The sequence below is a fragment of the Dipodomys merriami genome, unplaced genomic scaffold, assembly GCF_024711535.1.
Source record: "Dipodomys merriami isolate MVZ:Mamm:240054 unplaced genomic scaffold, mDipMer1.0.p SCAF_169, whole genome shotgun sequence".
Lineage (NCBI taxonomy): Eukaryota > Metazoa > Chordata > Mammalia > Rodentia > Heteromyidae > Dipodomys > Dipodomys merriami.
The window spans coordinates 1,687,888-1,701,232 of record NW_027203037.1 but is presented as its reverse complement, the minus strand read 5'-3'; the positions used below and the strand labels follow the sequence as shown (position 1 = coordinate 1,701,232).

The 13,345-nt window shown below is 41.0% G+C and overlaps 1 non-coding gene across 1 annotated transcript; it reads right to left on the bottom strand.

The window, feature by feature from the left end:
* Nucleotides 1–2,501: 2,501 nt before the first annotated feature.
* On the bottom strand, nucleotides 2,502–2,604 carry LOC138828977 (U6 spliceosomal RNA). Its single transcript, XR_011372445.1, has one exon. It is a non-coding gene; the product is annotated as a U6 spliceosomal RNA (small nuclear RNA).
* Between the last annotated feature and the right edge of the window lie 10,741 nt (nucleotides 2,605–13,345).

The window sequence follows — 13,345 nt, the reverse complement described above, 5'->3', positions numbered from 1 at the left end:
ATGCATTTTATTTATTTCACAATGATTGTTTTTTCCAAAGACTGCGTGTCTAATTTCCTTGTTTTCTTTCAGTCTCAAGTAGTTCAGATTTCAAATGAAGAATAAATGGACAGAAGCAAACAAAAAATAATATACTTCCCCTCATCTGATGATGCCTTTACAAGAATGAGGAAAGTGTTCATCCAAGAACCGATGATAGGACATCGAAAAGAGAATCCATTCTTTTAGGTCATTCTTAACTTTTCAATGTACCTTAAATAATGTAAAACACAAAATAATGTTCAGATACTTTGAAGTTTTATCAGTTTTGCACATTTTCATATGAACTTCACCCAGTCTACAACATTCCTTCATTATTTTGTCACTGATATTTTTACACTATCAAGACATAAGATAACCAGTTTGATTTACAGCATGAGAAATAATCCACCTGGCTTCCTTGGAAGAAGAGTATGGTCAATAGATAACATTACTTCTGTTTGCTCACTATATGCAATGGTTTCTGTAATACTTATCACATTCTTTTTAGTATTTAAAAAAAAAAACTGCTGGCTAAACTCAGAACTCATTCATGGAAGTTTATGTTAAGTATTTCACAAGTTTTATTTTCCTTAATTCTTAAGATAACATTTTCTATAATGCTAATGTTATCACCATTTTAGTGTTGGGAAAAATTGTAATTAAAGGCAGTAAGTGCATGGCCCAAACACGCACTGTGAGGAAGAAAATGAGTCAAAGTTTCCAAAAGTCTTTCAGCAATAAACAAAAGGTAGGTAAAATCTCTCCATTCTCTTACACTCTCAATTCAATATTCATATTGTCCAAGAAATAATACCATTGCAATTATTGCCCATGGTGATTGTTTTCTGTTACATTTTGTCTTCAACACAGACTATGTAGGTGACATTGGGTTATCATGCACAGAGCTGAGCTTATAAGAAGGACAAATATATTCTGTCCCATTTTTCCAGGTTCCAATTTATAAAGTACTAAACTTTTAAATATCATCACTTACTTTCTTAAGAATCCAAAAAAACGAAAAAAAAATTCACAAATAATCACTCCAAAATGCTTTAAAAGTAGGAGATGATAAAACAGGCCCCTGTGAAGTAAACTTTCTTCTACTTTTAAAATTACTCTGAAAGCCTTGTGCTGGTTGATCACACCTGTAATCCTAACTACTCGGCATATTTACTCAGGAGCCAGAGAACTGTGGATAGCAGTGGAAGCCAATCAGGGCAAAATAAATTCATGAGATTATTTTTTCAAAAATTTCAATGAGTTAGCAACGGGCCAGGAATGGAGATGTAGCTCATATAGTAGCTCACCAATCTAGAGAGGAAAGGCCTAGCAAGACTTTGAAGCCCTTTTTTCAAACTGTGAGCACACCAACATACATGGAAGTGCATGAGAACATGTGCACGTGCACACACACACATTCATTCAAAATACCTTGATATCAGTTTTTTGCATTAATTTCTTTGTTAGCCATATTGTATGAGTAAAATAAAGGAAATAAACTCTCCCATCTCAGAACATTTTCATACTTTTTTATTTTAAAAATACTGTACAGAGAGGTCACATTTACATGAGCATGTAATGAGTACATTTCTTAAAAAGGATTGTTACCTCCTCCTTTATTTTCCCTCTACCATCCCTTCCCTCCAACCTCTACAAGTAAACTCCCCTCCCCTCTTCCCCTGCCTAAATTGTAAAGTTCATTTTCCACCATAGTTTCTTGTGCATCTCATTGTTACAATGGGTCAATCTGAATCCCTACTTAAGCATTATTTTTTCCTTCCTCTTCACAAATTAGAGGAGTGTATATACAAGAGGTGGGCACACCAAATTCAAATACAGTGAAAACAGGGGTTATAGCATGAGGGAGGAACATATAAAGAAACAAAAAAACACAGAGACTGTTATAAGTACGTTCGAAACAATAGTAAGAAAAAAAAACTTGTGTTCCTATTTGGGCGTTCATTTCCCTTAACATCATCTTATCTGGTCATATGTGCATAGATTTTGACCTTTTCTGCTTATTCCAAACATATATTAGTTATTAAAATTAGGGAAACCCTGGGACCTATGTTTCTTTGGACCTGGCTTACTTCACTTAATTTTTTTCCAAGTCTTTCCATTTTCTAACAAATTGGGCGATGCCATTCTTTCTTATGGAGGCATAGAATTTCATTGGTACAAATAGCACATTTTCTTGATCTATTTATCTGATGAGGGGCATCGGGGTTGGTTCTATATCTTAGCTATCTTAAACAATGCTGCAATAAATATAATTGTGCTGATAGTTTTAGTACCGTCTTGTTTGTGATATTTTGGGTAAATGCCCAAAAGTGGGATTCCTATGTCATAGGGGAGTTCTATGTGGAGTCTTTTGAGGAACCTCCATACTACTTTCCAAAGTGGTTGAACAACTTTACACTCCCACCAAGAGTGCAGTACAGTTCCCTTGTGGCCACATCCCCTCCAACATCTGTTGTTGTAAAAGTATGGAATGGTACAGGAATTTGCCTATCATCCTTGTGCATGGGCCATTCAAATCTTCTCTGTATCGTTCTAATGTTAGAGTACGCCATGCTGAATGGAGCATAGAACATGTTTTATATATAAAGTGTAATTGATTTTCTTAAACTAGACAATTCAACAAAAAGTAAGTATAAAAGAATTTTCATGAAATTTAAAGCCATGTACTTCTTACATAAGCACACATTTAAGAATAAAGTCAAGATTGACATGTCAAAAACAAAATAATTACAGATATTTGTTGTTCAAGAGATGTGTAGGAGGAGGAATTCAATTATTCTATACAAGGCTCCTGTCATAATGAACACTGCAGCAAGTGTTAAGTTTTGTTAAAAGTTTTAATGGTTTAAATATATTTAATTTGGGGAATTTGCTTATATATATATATAATTTGGATTTATCTCTATATTATGATAAAAAACTGTTTGAATAATTGATTTATAATATATCCTAGTTTCATATACCAAATTACACTCAGAAAATGGGATATAACAATTAACAAATAAGTCCTGGCAGAAAAAAATGGCACCCCTATACTATGTGACACCCAGTTCTGAGATATTTCATTATGCCTCCATTTAATGAATGTGATTGTTTAAATGTTTCATAAGTACTAATTAAAATTGATCAGTGTATTATAATCTAATTGTTTACAATTTTATCTGAGAATCATTTAAGAATTTCCCATTCAATCATGACATCACATTCCATTGGTATTCATATGGATAGGAATGAGTTTCTTAGGATCTTCTGCCATTTGGAGATGGCAGGACCAGGATTCGAACTGTGGGCTCCAGCTCCCTCCACTTCAACCTGAGGATAGGGACTCACTGGTCTTTCAAGAACATCAGCAAGACCAATGATTAGGAAGGCACCAGTGGCTCTCAGAAGTCCTCGTTGATACTTACTATAATGCCCGGAGACTTGGAGCCCCCCCAAAAGACCACCAGGGACCAAAGATCAATGCAAGCGGTAATGAGTCTTTTATTGACGAGCTCGAGCACGGACCCCTCTGTGCACTGATGTCCGATTGCAGAGAGAGACCCCAAGCACAGGGTTACAACACTTTTTATATGTTCTTTGGTAGGGGTAAGGCCTCAGTATGTATTGGCAATGAATTAATATACCACGTGGGAAATTTAAATCATAATTCTAGCAGATGATTGGTGCAATACAAAGTGGGAAAAGGGCTGGGGCTAATAACTGGTCAGGCTAACAAGATATTGTGCTCTAAACTAATTAGACTGTACTTCTAGGGTAACTTAGGAGAAGTGGTTGCCAGATGTCCACTATCTCTGACCCCGACCCAGGGGAAGTGGTTTTGCCAAGCAGCCACTATCTCTGATCCTAGGCACAGGGGAAAGTGATCTGGAATGTGTACTTTGTCAGGTACTCCCTGCCAGAGGGTCGTTAATTTCAGCTCCAGATCCAGGAGTGTCTGGGGCTCAAGGGAGGGTAGAATAACAGCTGCATTCCTCAAGAAGATCTAATACAAAATGCAAATACAGGTCTATCTGATTATATATATATCACACTTCTCATTACAAGGTTGAGATAGGAGGATCATGGTCAAAGTCATCCTAGGCAGAAAAGTCCTTGAGAACCCTGTCCAACTTCAGGGCCAACAAAGCAAGAAGTATAGCCATATGACTCCAGTGTTAGAGGGTTAGCCATCAATAAAGCAGCTCACGGACTGTGCCCAGATCCTGAATTCAAGGTCCAGGAGTGTTAACAAACAACTATGCACAACAATCTTTGCAGCCATCTGCCTAAAGCAGGTCATCCTCAGCAGTCTTTATTTACATTTTATTATGAGGCCAATGCAGGAACAGTCACAAACCACGCAGGGGAAGAGAAGATCAGGTTTCTTAGAAGTAACCAATATTCAGAAAATTAAAATTGAGGACATAAAATGGTAGCATACTTATGTAAAAACTACCATTAAGAAAAAGATGAGGGGGCTGGGAATGTGATTTAGTGAGAGAGTGTTGTCTAGGATACAAGAAGCCCTGGGTTTGACTCCTCAGTAGCACATTCAAGAAAAAGCCAGAATTGGTCTTGGATGTCAGGAGGAAAGAAGGGAACACTCCCCAGTCATGAGGCCTTCTGCAGTGTGCCAGGACACCAACATGTTCTTCACACAACCACAGAGCAGGAAGACTGTCTCCCACTTCTCAGTCAGCCAAGGGCCCCAGAGCAAAAAAAAAAAAAAAACTAGCAACTTACAGATGGCTACCAGTTTTACATTTGTTTTCTTTGCAAGGTGACCATCCTGCTTCTGATTGACACGGTTGAAGAATGTTGGTAACTTGGTATTGCTGAAGGCTGGCGGGCTACCAGGGAAGCCATAGGCCAACATGGCAATATAGGCCCTGAGTTTAATGCCGGGTCCTGACCCCTACCAATGGATGGAGATCCTATGAGTCTCCTTCTTATTCACTGGAATACCGATGGAATATTATGAATGGCAAGGTTGAATTAGTTGTTTCTGAATACTACTATATAAATAGAGTGATTTTAGTAGGCCAATGGATTTTAATGAATATTTTTGACACATTCAAAGAATACTATTAATTACATGGACACAATAATTCCAGGGCAGTGGTTGATTTAATTAATAATTAAGGATGAAAACAATAATATTGATTACATGGAGGTATACGAAATACACAAGAATTGATAGGAATGTAGCCTATGTAACCGAATAATGTATAGACATCTCTGGCACTCTATAAAAATCAATATTTATTTGTGTACTACCATCTGCATGTCTATCTGTTCTAATTTTGTCAACTCTGGAGCTGGATCTCAAGTTTTGGAAATGCTTGTGAGCTCAATATGCCTCAGGCTGGCATGCTGACACTCATCCATTCATGAATTGGACCTTGTAGGCTGTGACTTTAGATGCCAGCACACACAAAAATTGAATTGTGGAGTAAGAAGCCAATGGTGACACATGTTTTCCTTTTCTGTGAAAGACCTGGTATCAGGTGTGAAGTTTCATACATAGGCAAATCTATATCCTATGTAATAAATGTAATAAATATTTCATGTGTAATAACAGTCAATAAAATATATGGTAAGTAAATGAATAAAACCAAAATAAAATGAATAAGTACATTAAGCACAATATGGGGTCAGCATACGGGGTTCTATTTCAGGGCCTGGAAAGTGCCTGGCAGCTGAATTGCCTAGAAGCTGCTGTGCTGACAGTCATCCATTCATGAATTGAGCCTTCTAGGCCCTGAGTTAGATCCCACCACTGCCAAAAAATGTAATCTTTGAGTAAGAAGCCGAGCGTGACACATGTTTTCTTTTTCTTTGAAAGTGCTTGGTGACAGGTAGGATGTATAATTCAGATGAAAATCTATATGTAATATATGCAAATCTATATGTAATAGGATGTCATAAATCTAAAAAATGTCATAGGTGGAAGAATTGTCACTACAATAAATGAAAAGGAGATTGAATTAGTAGTGAATCATTCTAGGATAAAATTAGACACTAAAATTATAGGATGTGGATTAAGTTTAATATTTTATTATTACCAGAATAAAAATTGCATGGAAACATAAATACCTAATAATTGGTAGTAACACATGATGCATAATTCAACGATGTATATATATCTGTCTCATTCTATTAAATATGAAATTATGTGTATGGATATATGTACATATGTGATAAACAATAAAAGGATATTGAGTAATTTAGTTAATGCTTTATTAATTGTTCACTGGGACACATCATTAATAATTTAATAAGTAATAATTGGTAGTAATATCTATAAATTAATAATATGCAGAAATCTTTCTGTGTATATAATGCTTATATACATCAATCTCTATTTATACCTGTTCACTCCTGGGGCTCGGTTGTTGAGTGCTCACCTAGTGAGCATGAAGCCCTGGGCTCGATTCCTCAGTGCCACATAAACAGAAAACCCAGAAGTTCTGCTGTCTTTCAATCAATTGAGTTCTACCCTTGAGCATAAATGCTTAGGGACAGTGTCAAAACCTTTATTCAAGCCCCAGGACTGCCTCCAAAAAGAGGTACAGTGTTCTAACGGCAACTATAGAAGGACAGGACTTCAAATACCACATGAAAGAGCAAGCTAGGAGTCTGGTGCTGACAGCTGCAACATAGCCTGACTTAGTCAGATATAAACTGCTGCAACCCAGCTCCATGGGTTACCCCCATCATCCTGGCTTACCCTGGCTTACCCCCGATATCCTGGCCTCTCTGGGGCTTTAAAACTTGACAGGAAGTCTGCTAGACTCTTTGAAATATGGCTCTAAGTGGTAGAGTTCTAGCCTTTTGCAAATGTTATTAGAACAATAATATCCCCAAGCTTTAAGCTCAAGCTCCATGACTAACCCCCCCCCTCCAAAAAAAATCCCACTAAACTGTTAGGTGTGAACTTGTGTGGTTTGTGAAATGTTCCTCAAAGAATGGTGATATTGATTAGAGTGCCTTAAGTCTAATGACAGCTTGTGGAACAGAGCTATGTGTGAGTCATCCATAGGGTAGTCTGTGTTGAGTACTGCACATGGTGCTATGTGCTGAGTCCTTCACAGGTTGCAGTGTGCTGAATCGTGCATTGGGTGCTGGGTGCTGAGTCTTTCATAGGATGTTGTGTTCTTAATCATACAAAGAGTGCCATGTGCTGTGTTCTTCACCAGGTGCATTCTTTCATTGAGTCCTTGTAAGATCTCCCCACTGAGATGATTATGCAGACAAGAATATTGAGGCTCATATATGTATCCATGGCAGGGACAAAATTATGTATTACTGTAGACTAGTGAGTTGTCTACTTCAGACTATTGTTTTGTTTTGTATTTTCTCAGTCATAAACCTTGAAATAGGGGTCTAAGCTCTGACCCTTACCTCTTGGGCTCATGGTTAGCACTCCACCGCTTGGACCCATGGGCCCCTTGCAGCAGATGCCACAGCCTAGGGGTCTATAGCTGAGGTCTCTCATCCTGCCTTCCCAGGAAGCTGAGATCTGAGGATCTGGGTTCCAAATTATCCCAGACACAAAAGGTCCCATGAGCGTATTATCTCCAGTTCACCACTAAGAAACCTGAAGTGGAAGCTAGGTGCTTGTCACTCATGCCTTTCATCCTAGCTACTCAGGAGGATGAGATCTGAGGATCATAGATCAAAGCCAGCCTGGGCAGGAAAGTCCCTGAGACACTTAGCTCCAATGGGCCACCAGAAAAGCTGAAATGGTGTTTGGCTCAAGTGATAGAGCACAAGACTTAAGCTGAAGAGCTCAAGGACAGCATCCAGGCCAAGACATCAACTCCTACAATAATAAAATAAAGAGAAACAAACTAACATACCTGAAGTAGAGGGCTTGGAATATGCCTTAGGGGTAGAGTGCTTTGCAAATATGAAACCGTGGGTTTGAATTCTCAGGACCACAACAGTAAAAAAAATACTGAAGTAGCTCTGTGGTTCAAGTGGTAGAAAGCTATGATTGTACAAGAGAAACTAGGTACAGTGCTCAGGTCCTGAGTTCAACCTCCAAGAATGGTGTATGTGCCCGTGCCCCTGTGCACCCACGTGCGTACACACACACACACACACACACACACACACACACACACACACACACACACACAGACTAGAATTGATGCTGTTACAGAAAATGGTAAAGCACCGGGCTTCTGCACTGAGCTCATGGTCAGCACCCTGGCCCTGTGTTCAACCCTAAAACCTAGCCACCCAGGGCCCAACTAGGAGAGGTCAAATGTTTCAAAACCTGATGGGATTCACCATCCCTAGATGACAGGGACCTTTGTGATATCAGACATGTGCTTGGATTTCCCAAGCTTCCAGAAACCTAGGAGAGGCATCATAGGCCCATCATTACTGGCAATGAAACAATTAAGTTCAGTGCCCTAGTTGTCTGCCAGAAGGACTCTTGAATTATATTGAGCACTGTATCTGAACACCGGAATATAGTCTCACAAAGGCAGCATAAGTGCACAGGACTTGGCCTGCCACAGGAGGTGGCACAAATGAAGGCTTCTTGTCAAACCAGAACACTGGGGAGAGAGATAGTTTGGGGTACAAAGAGACCTTTTTCTCCTGACCTTCAGAGCCCGCCCAAAATCATCCTCACTATCTGACCCAGATGGAGTTGTTTGTTACACAGCTGTGCAGGAGTGAGGGCTTTTGCCTGCCTGTCCAGACAATGAGAGAGACTTCTTCCAGCAGGCCTGGGATGCAGAGGAACCTTCAGGCTACACTGGGAACAGAAAGGGGAGCTCTGTATTATTCACTGTCGTGAAAGCAGTCTCTGTTATGAAATCATTTTATTGAATACAAATCCTAGCTTGATGCCATTCATCATAACTACTCTGGAGCTTCACCTCTAGGAATATATCCATACATACCCAAAGACATGGAGGTACAGGCTCTTTTTGAGGGGGCAGGTCCTGGGGTTTAACTATGAGCCTAGGCATTGTCCCTGAACTCCTTTTGCTCAAGGGTAGTGCATTAACTTTGAATCACAGCCCCACTTCTGGGTTTTCCTGTGATCTCTTAGAAATAACAGTGTCATGGATTTTGCTATACTTGCTGGGATCAAACTCAGATTCTCTATACCTCAGCCTCCTGAGAAGCTGGGATTACAGTGAGAAGCGACTGGCACCTTCTTTCTTTTCTTCTTCATTTTTTCATCTGGACAATCTGACTTCTTAACAGGGTCATTCCAAAGTTTTGAATTTATAAATTATCTACCCAATGTTCTTTATAGCTGTTATCTCTGAGAAGGATTTTCTCTCTTCATCTTCTCCTCTCGGTCACAGGTTTGAAGCCAAAAGTGAGAAAAGAGTGTCACTCACTGGATTTGGGAGCAAATGTCCACAGGACACGCACGTTCTGTCAATTAGCATTGAGCTGCAGTAAATTTGCTGTCTCAAGATGAGAGGACCAAAATCTGGAGCGATCCTTATACTGTCTTCATTGCTCCTTTTGTCTATATAATGATCTAATAATAATGAGAGTTGTGTGTCTCCAACCTTATGTATGTAGAACACACTAGACTCGTCTTCATGTATCGTTTTTTCTCTAGTGCCTCTCAAGATTTAGCCTAAGGTTTTGTATGGAGGGGCTCCTTGGTGTCTTCCTGAGGAAAGCCGATTGAATCCTGTTTGCAAGATTGCCATTCAAATTCAGCCTGAGCAGGAATTCTGTGAGACTCTTATCTCCAATAAACCACCAGTAAACCAGAAGTGGTACAGTGTTCCAGAGAGTAGAGCTCCAGCTGTAAGAGAGAAAGCCGAGCAGGATTCACAGGCCTGACCAGGAAGGAAAGCCTGGGAGGCGCTTATGTCCAATTAACGACCAGATGGCTGGAAGTGGAGCTGTGGCAAGGGTAAAGCCTCAGCCTTGGGAAAAACAGCTGAGAAATGCATCGGGCCCTGAATTTAAGCCTTAGTAGGGTCACAAAAAATTTTTCAGTGCTCTACCTACTTAATCTGTATACTACCTCCCAGAATGCAAACAGACCTTACGCAATGCTTCTCCTTTTATTTACTAATTTATTTTTCAGATATGCTCCTTATGCATACTGCATCATTCTCTTCATTTCAGACCCATGGCTTTTCTCTTCCAGGGTTCCAGGCTGTGTCCTTATATGATACACTGAAGCTCTCAGCAGATTTTATTTACATTTTATTATGAAGCCAATGCAAGAACAGTAACAAACCAGGCAGGGGAAGAGAAGAACAGGTTTCGTAGAAGTATCCAGTATTCAGAAAATTAAACTTGGGGACATAAAATGGCAACATACTTATGTAAAAAACTACCATTAAGGAAAAGATGAGGGAGCTGGGAATGTGGATTATTGAGAGAGTGCTTGTCTAACATGCAAGATGCCCTGGGTATGATGTCTTGGTAGCACATGCACAGAATAAGTGAGAATTGGGACTGTGGCTCAAGTAGTAGAGTGCTACAGACAGTGCCCAGGCCTTGAGTTCAAAATAAGAACTGGCAAAAATATACCTAGGTGTTGAGTCTGTGTCTGTCCAATGAAAGATGAACGGGGTCTGAGGAAAGGTCAGTGCTGCGCTCGCCCGTTCCTTAGCCTCCCTCAGCTCGGGAGACAATCAGACACAGTGGGAAGCCAAATCAAGCAGGAAGAAAAACTCATTTTTTAACAGAGAGCAGCCATTTTTAAAGCCAAAAAGGGTGGGTGGCATGGCAGGGGAGGAAGAGGAACCAATCACTGTCAAGGTCACACCCTATCAGGCAACTAAGCTTTCACAGGCTGGTTCCACACTGAACTTAAGGCAAATTGGGCTCAGCCCACTCTACTCTCTCAGCACCTCTTTGCTGCCCATGTGCCCTGCAGATTCCCCCTCACTTTTTTCTTGTTTTATCAGGATTACATTTGTAAGAATAGGATTTGCCACACAGGGGTTTTGAGGCAAGTCTGGGGGTCGAGATTCACCAGACAAGGATAGGGAGGGCCCTTGTGCATGATCCAAGAGCCTGTCCCAGTTGCCTCACATCCCCACCTAGCACAGTAATAAACATCAGTCCCACCACAGTTAGAAATGTCCGAAGCAGTTCAATTATTTCCTGGGCATATATAAAAGTCAGTATCAGTATCTCGTAAGGTTGTCCTCTTTAGAACGTGGGAGCAACCTGGGTATTGGGAGTTCCACACATGTGGCATGGTACATCCTCGTGGGCCCCCACACTTAGGCCGTTCTACTATAGTCCAGAAAAACAAGGAAAATTTAAAACAAACTGCAGACATAGCAAAGCAATCCTGGGCACCTGGTGTCTTTTAAGTAAGCAAGTTCCTTGTACATGCTTTTAAGCTAGGACAGGGGTCAAAATGACCTTTGAGCTTTACTGTCAATGGCTCCCAACATCATCTCCCCCATCTTTGTTTAAAGAAGCAAACCCACCTGTCTTACATTGGGTGGATTGCCTTGTCTGCCTTACTCGTCATCGGGAATTTCTTCAGAGTGAAGCTGAAGGCCCTGTATTTAGGTTGGTTAGACTGACACTCCCTCTTACCTGTCTCTGGCTGCGATTCCTCTAAAGGGAAAATTCATTCACTTGGAGCTTGATCTTATGTAACAGGCTGGCTAAGCTCAAACGAGTTTTGCAGTGTAGGTATAATGCAAGGAAGGCATAGAAAAACCATTAGCAAAAGCATTACCAGGCCAGGAAATGTCATTACCAGTCCTTTAACATTAGTGAAGGATGGAATAGCAGTCTTTGCCACTTCAGAGTCCAGAGATGGGGCTTGTAACAAAAGGTGGTTGTTTAACAATAAGTATAGATACAATGCCGCCATACAAGCAATTAGTAAAAGAACAATTAAAGCAGGTAATATTAAAATGACATACGGTGGTGATCAAAATGAAAGTCAGGCCACCAGGTCAAAGGGACAGCTTCTCTTGTGGTGTTATTGATGATTTCTGCATTGCCAGTGCTGATCACTGCCCAGGTCAACTGTTGAGGTTGATGCAGATTCCGTAGGTCCATTGCCAGGACTGGGAGTGTCAGGACAGCAAACAGCTGGAGTATCGCCATCTGCAATTGTTAGAGAACACAAGCGCTTCTCAAGGGCTGGTTGCCCTTGGGGATAGTTATTAGTTATCTTTCTGGATTTTCTCTTTTAAACACAAGCCTAGCCCATGGCTGTTTTTCTTTCCTTGTTTGTTAGTTTATCTTTGGGCATCCTCTTGTATCGAGGAGATGGGTAAAAACTTAAGGTTCCTGGCAGGGATCCAAATGGGGGCTGTCTCCCCTATGGGAAAAACACATCCAAATCCCCTGCCCATAGTAACTAGGGGGTCAGGTCCCCTCCATTGTCATGTCAGGGGGATAGAAAAAAATAATCTTTTACAACCAAGGTATATTCTGATGGTACAGCAGGAGTCCACGGCATGCTTCTTAGGGGCGTTCTTATTAGCTCCATCCTTTCATGTATCTTATGTAGATGTTGGAGCATATGCCAAGCCCAGGAGGCTTTTGAAATAACAAATATTGGTGTTAGATATGGTCAATGGTGACTGCTCCATCCAGATTGGGCTTCCCGGCTTCCACCTAATGGGAGGTACTCCGGAGGAAGTGACATTTTAGGGTTGGTGGTGCACCTGAATGGGTCCCCTATGTTCTTCTCTGTAATTATGAAAGTTACAAAAATCCTTTTCCTTAACTCCCTCTAGAACCTGTTTAAGCCTTTGTGCTTCATCCCCATCCAGGATATCATCATAGGATGCTTGATGGTCTGTAGTGACCACAGCATACATTTGTCTTAGCATGTCTTGTCTTAGTAAATTGGCAGGGAGTTTTTTTTGCCACTAAAGGGCATATCTTTTCCTGTTCTCCATCTGGGCTAGTCCATGTCATAAGGGCAACCGTCTCTTGGAACTGGGTGTTGCCCTCTACCCCCAATAACAGGGGCCCAGGTGAAAGCTTCCAGTTCAAGGGCACTTCCTCCTCCCTGAGTATGGTTCAATCTGCCCCCAGTGTCAATTAAGCAGTGAAACCTCTTTCCGCCTACGAGAATACTCATTTTAGGGCAGAGTCCTTCCACCAGGGGGACGGTCCAATGGGCCTGGGTCACCCTGCCACAAGGCTGCCTGGGCTTCTCAGCAGAGGGGGTTACTCCTTGAGTTAGTGGGACTGGAGGATGCCCCTCTCCTAGTTTAAAGGCTTCCCATCTAAATCAAACTTGTACTCCTCCCCGCCTGTGGGGCAGAGTGTAGGGGATGGTTTGCCCCCAGGCCGATTGGTGGGGGATTGTTGTAAACAGTCCCTCTTCAAG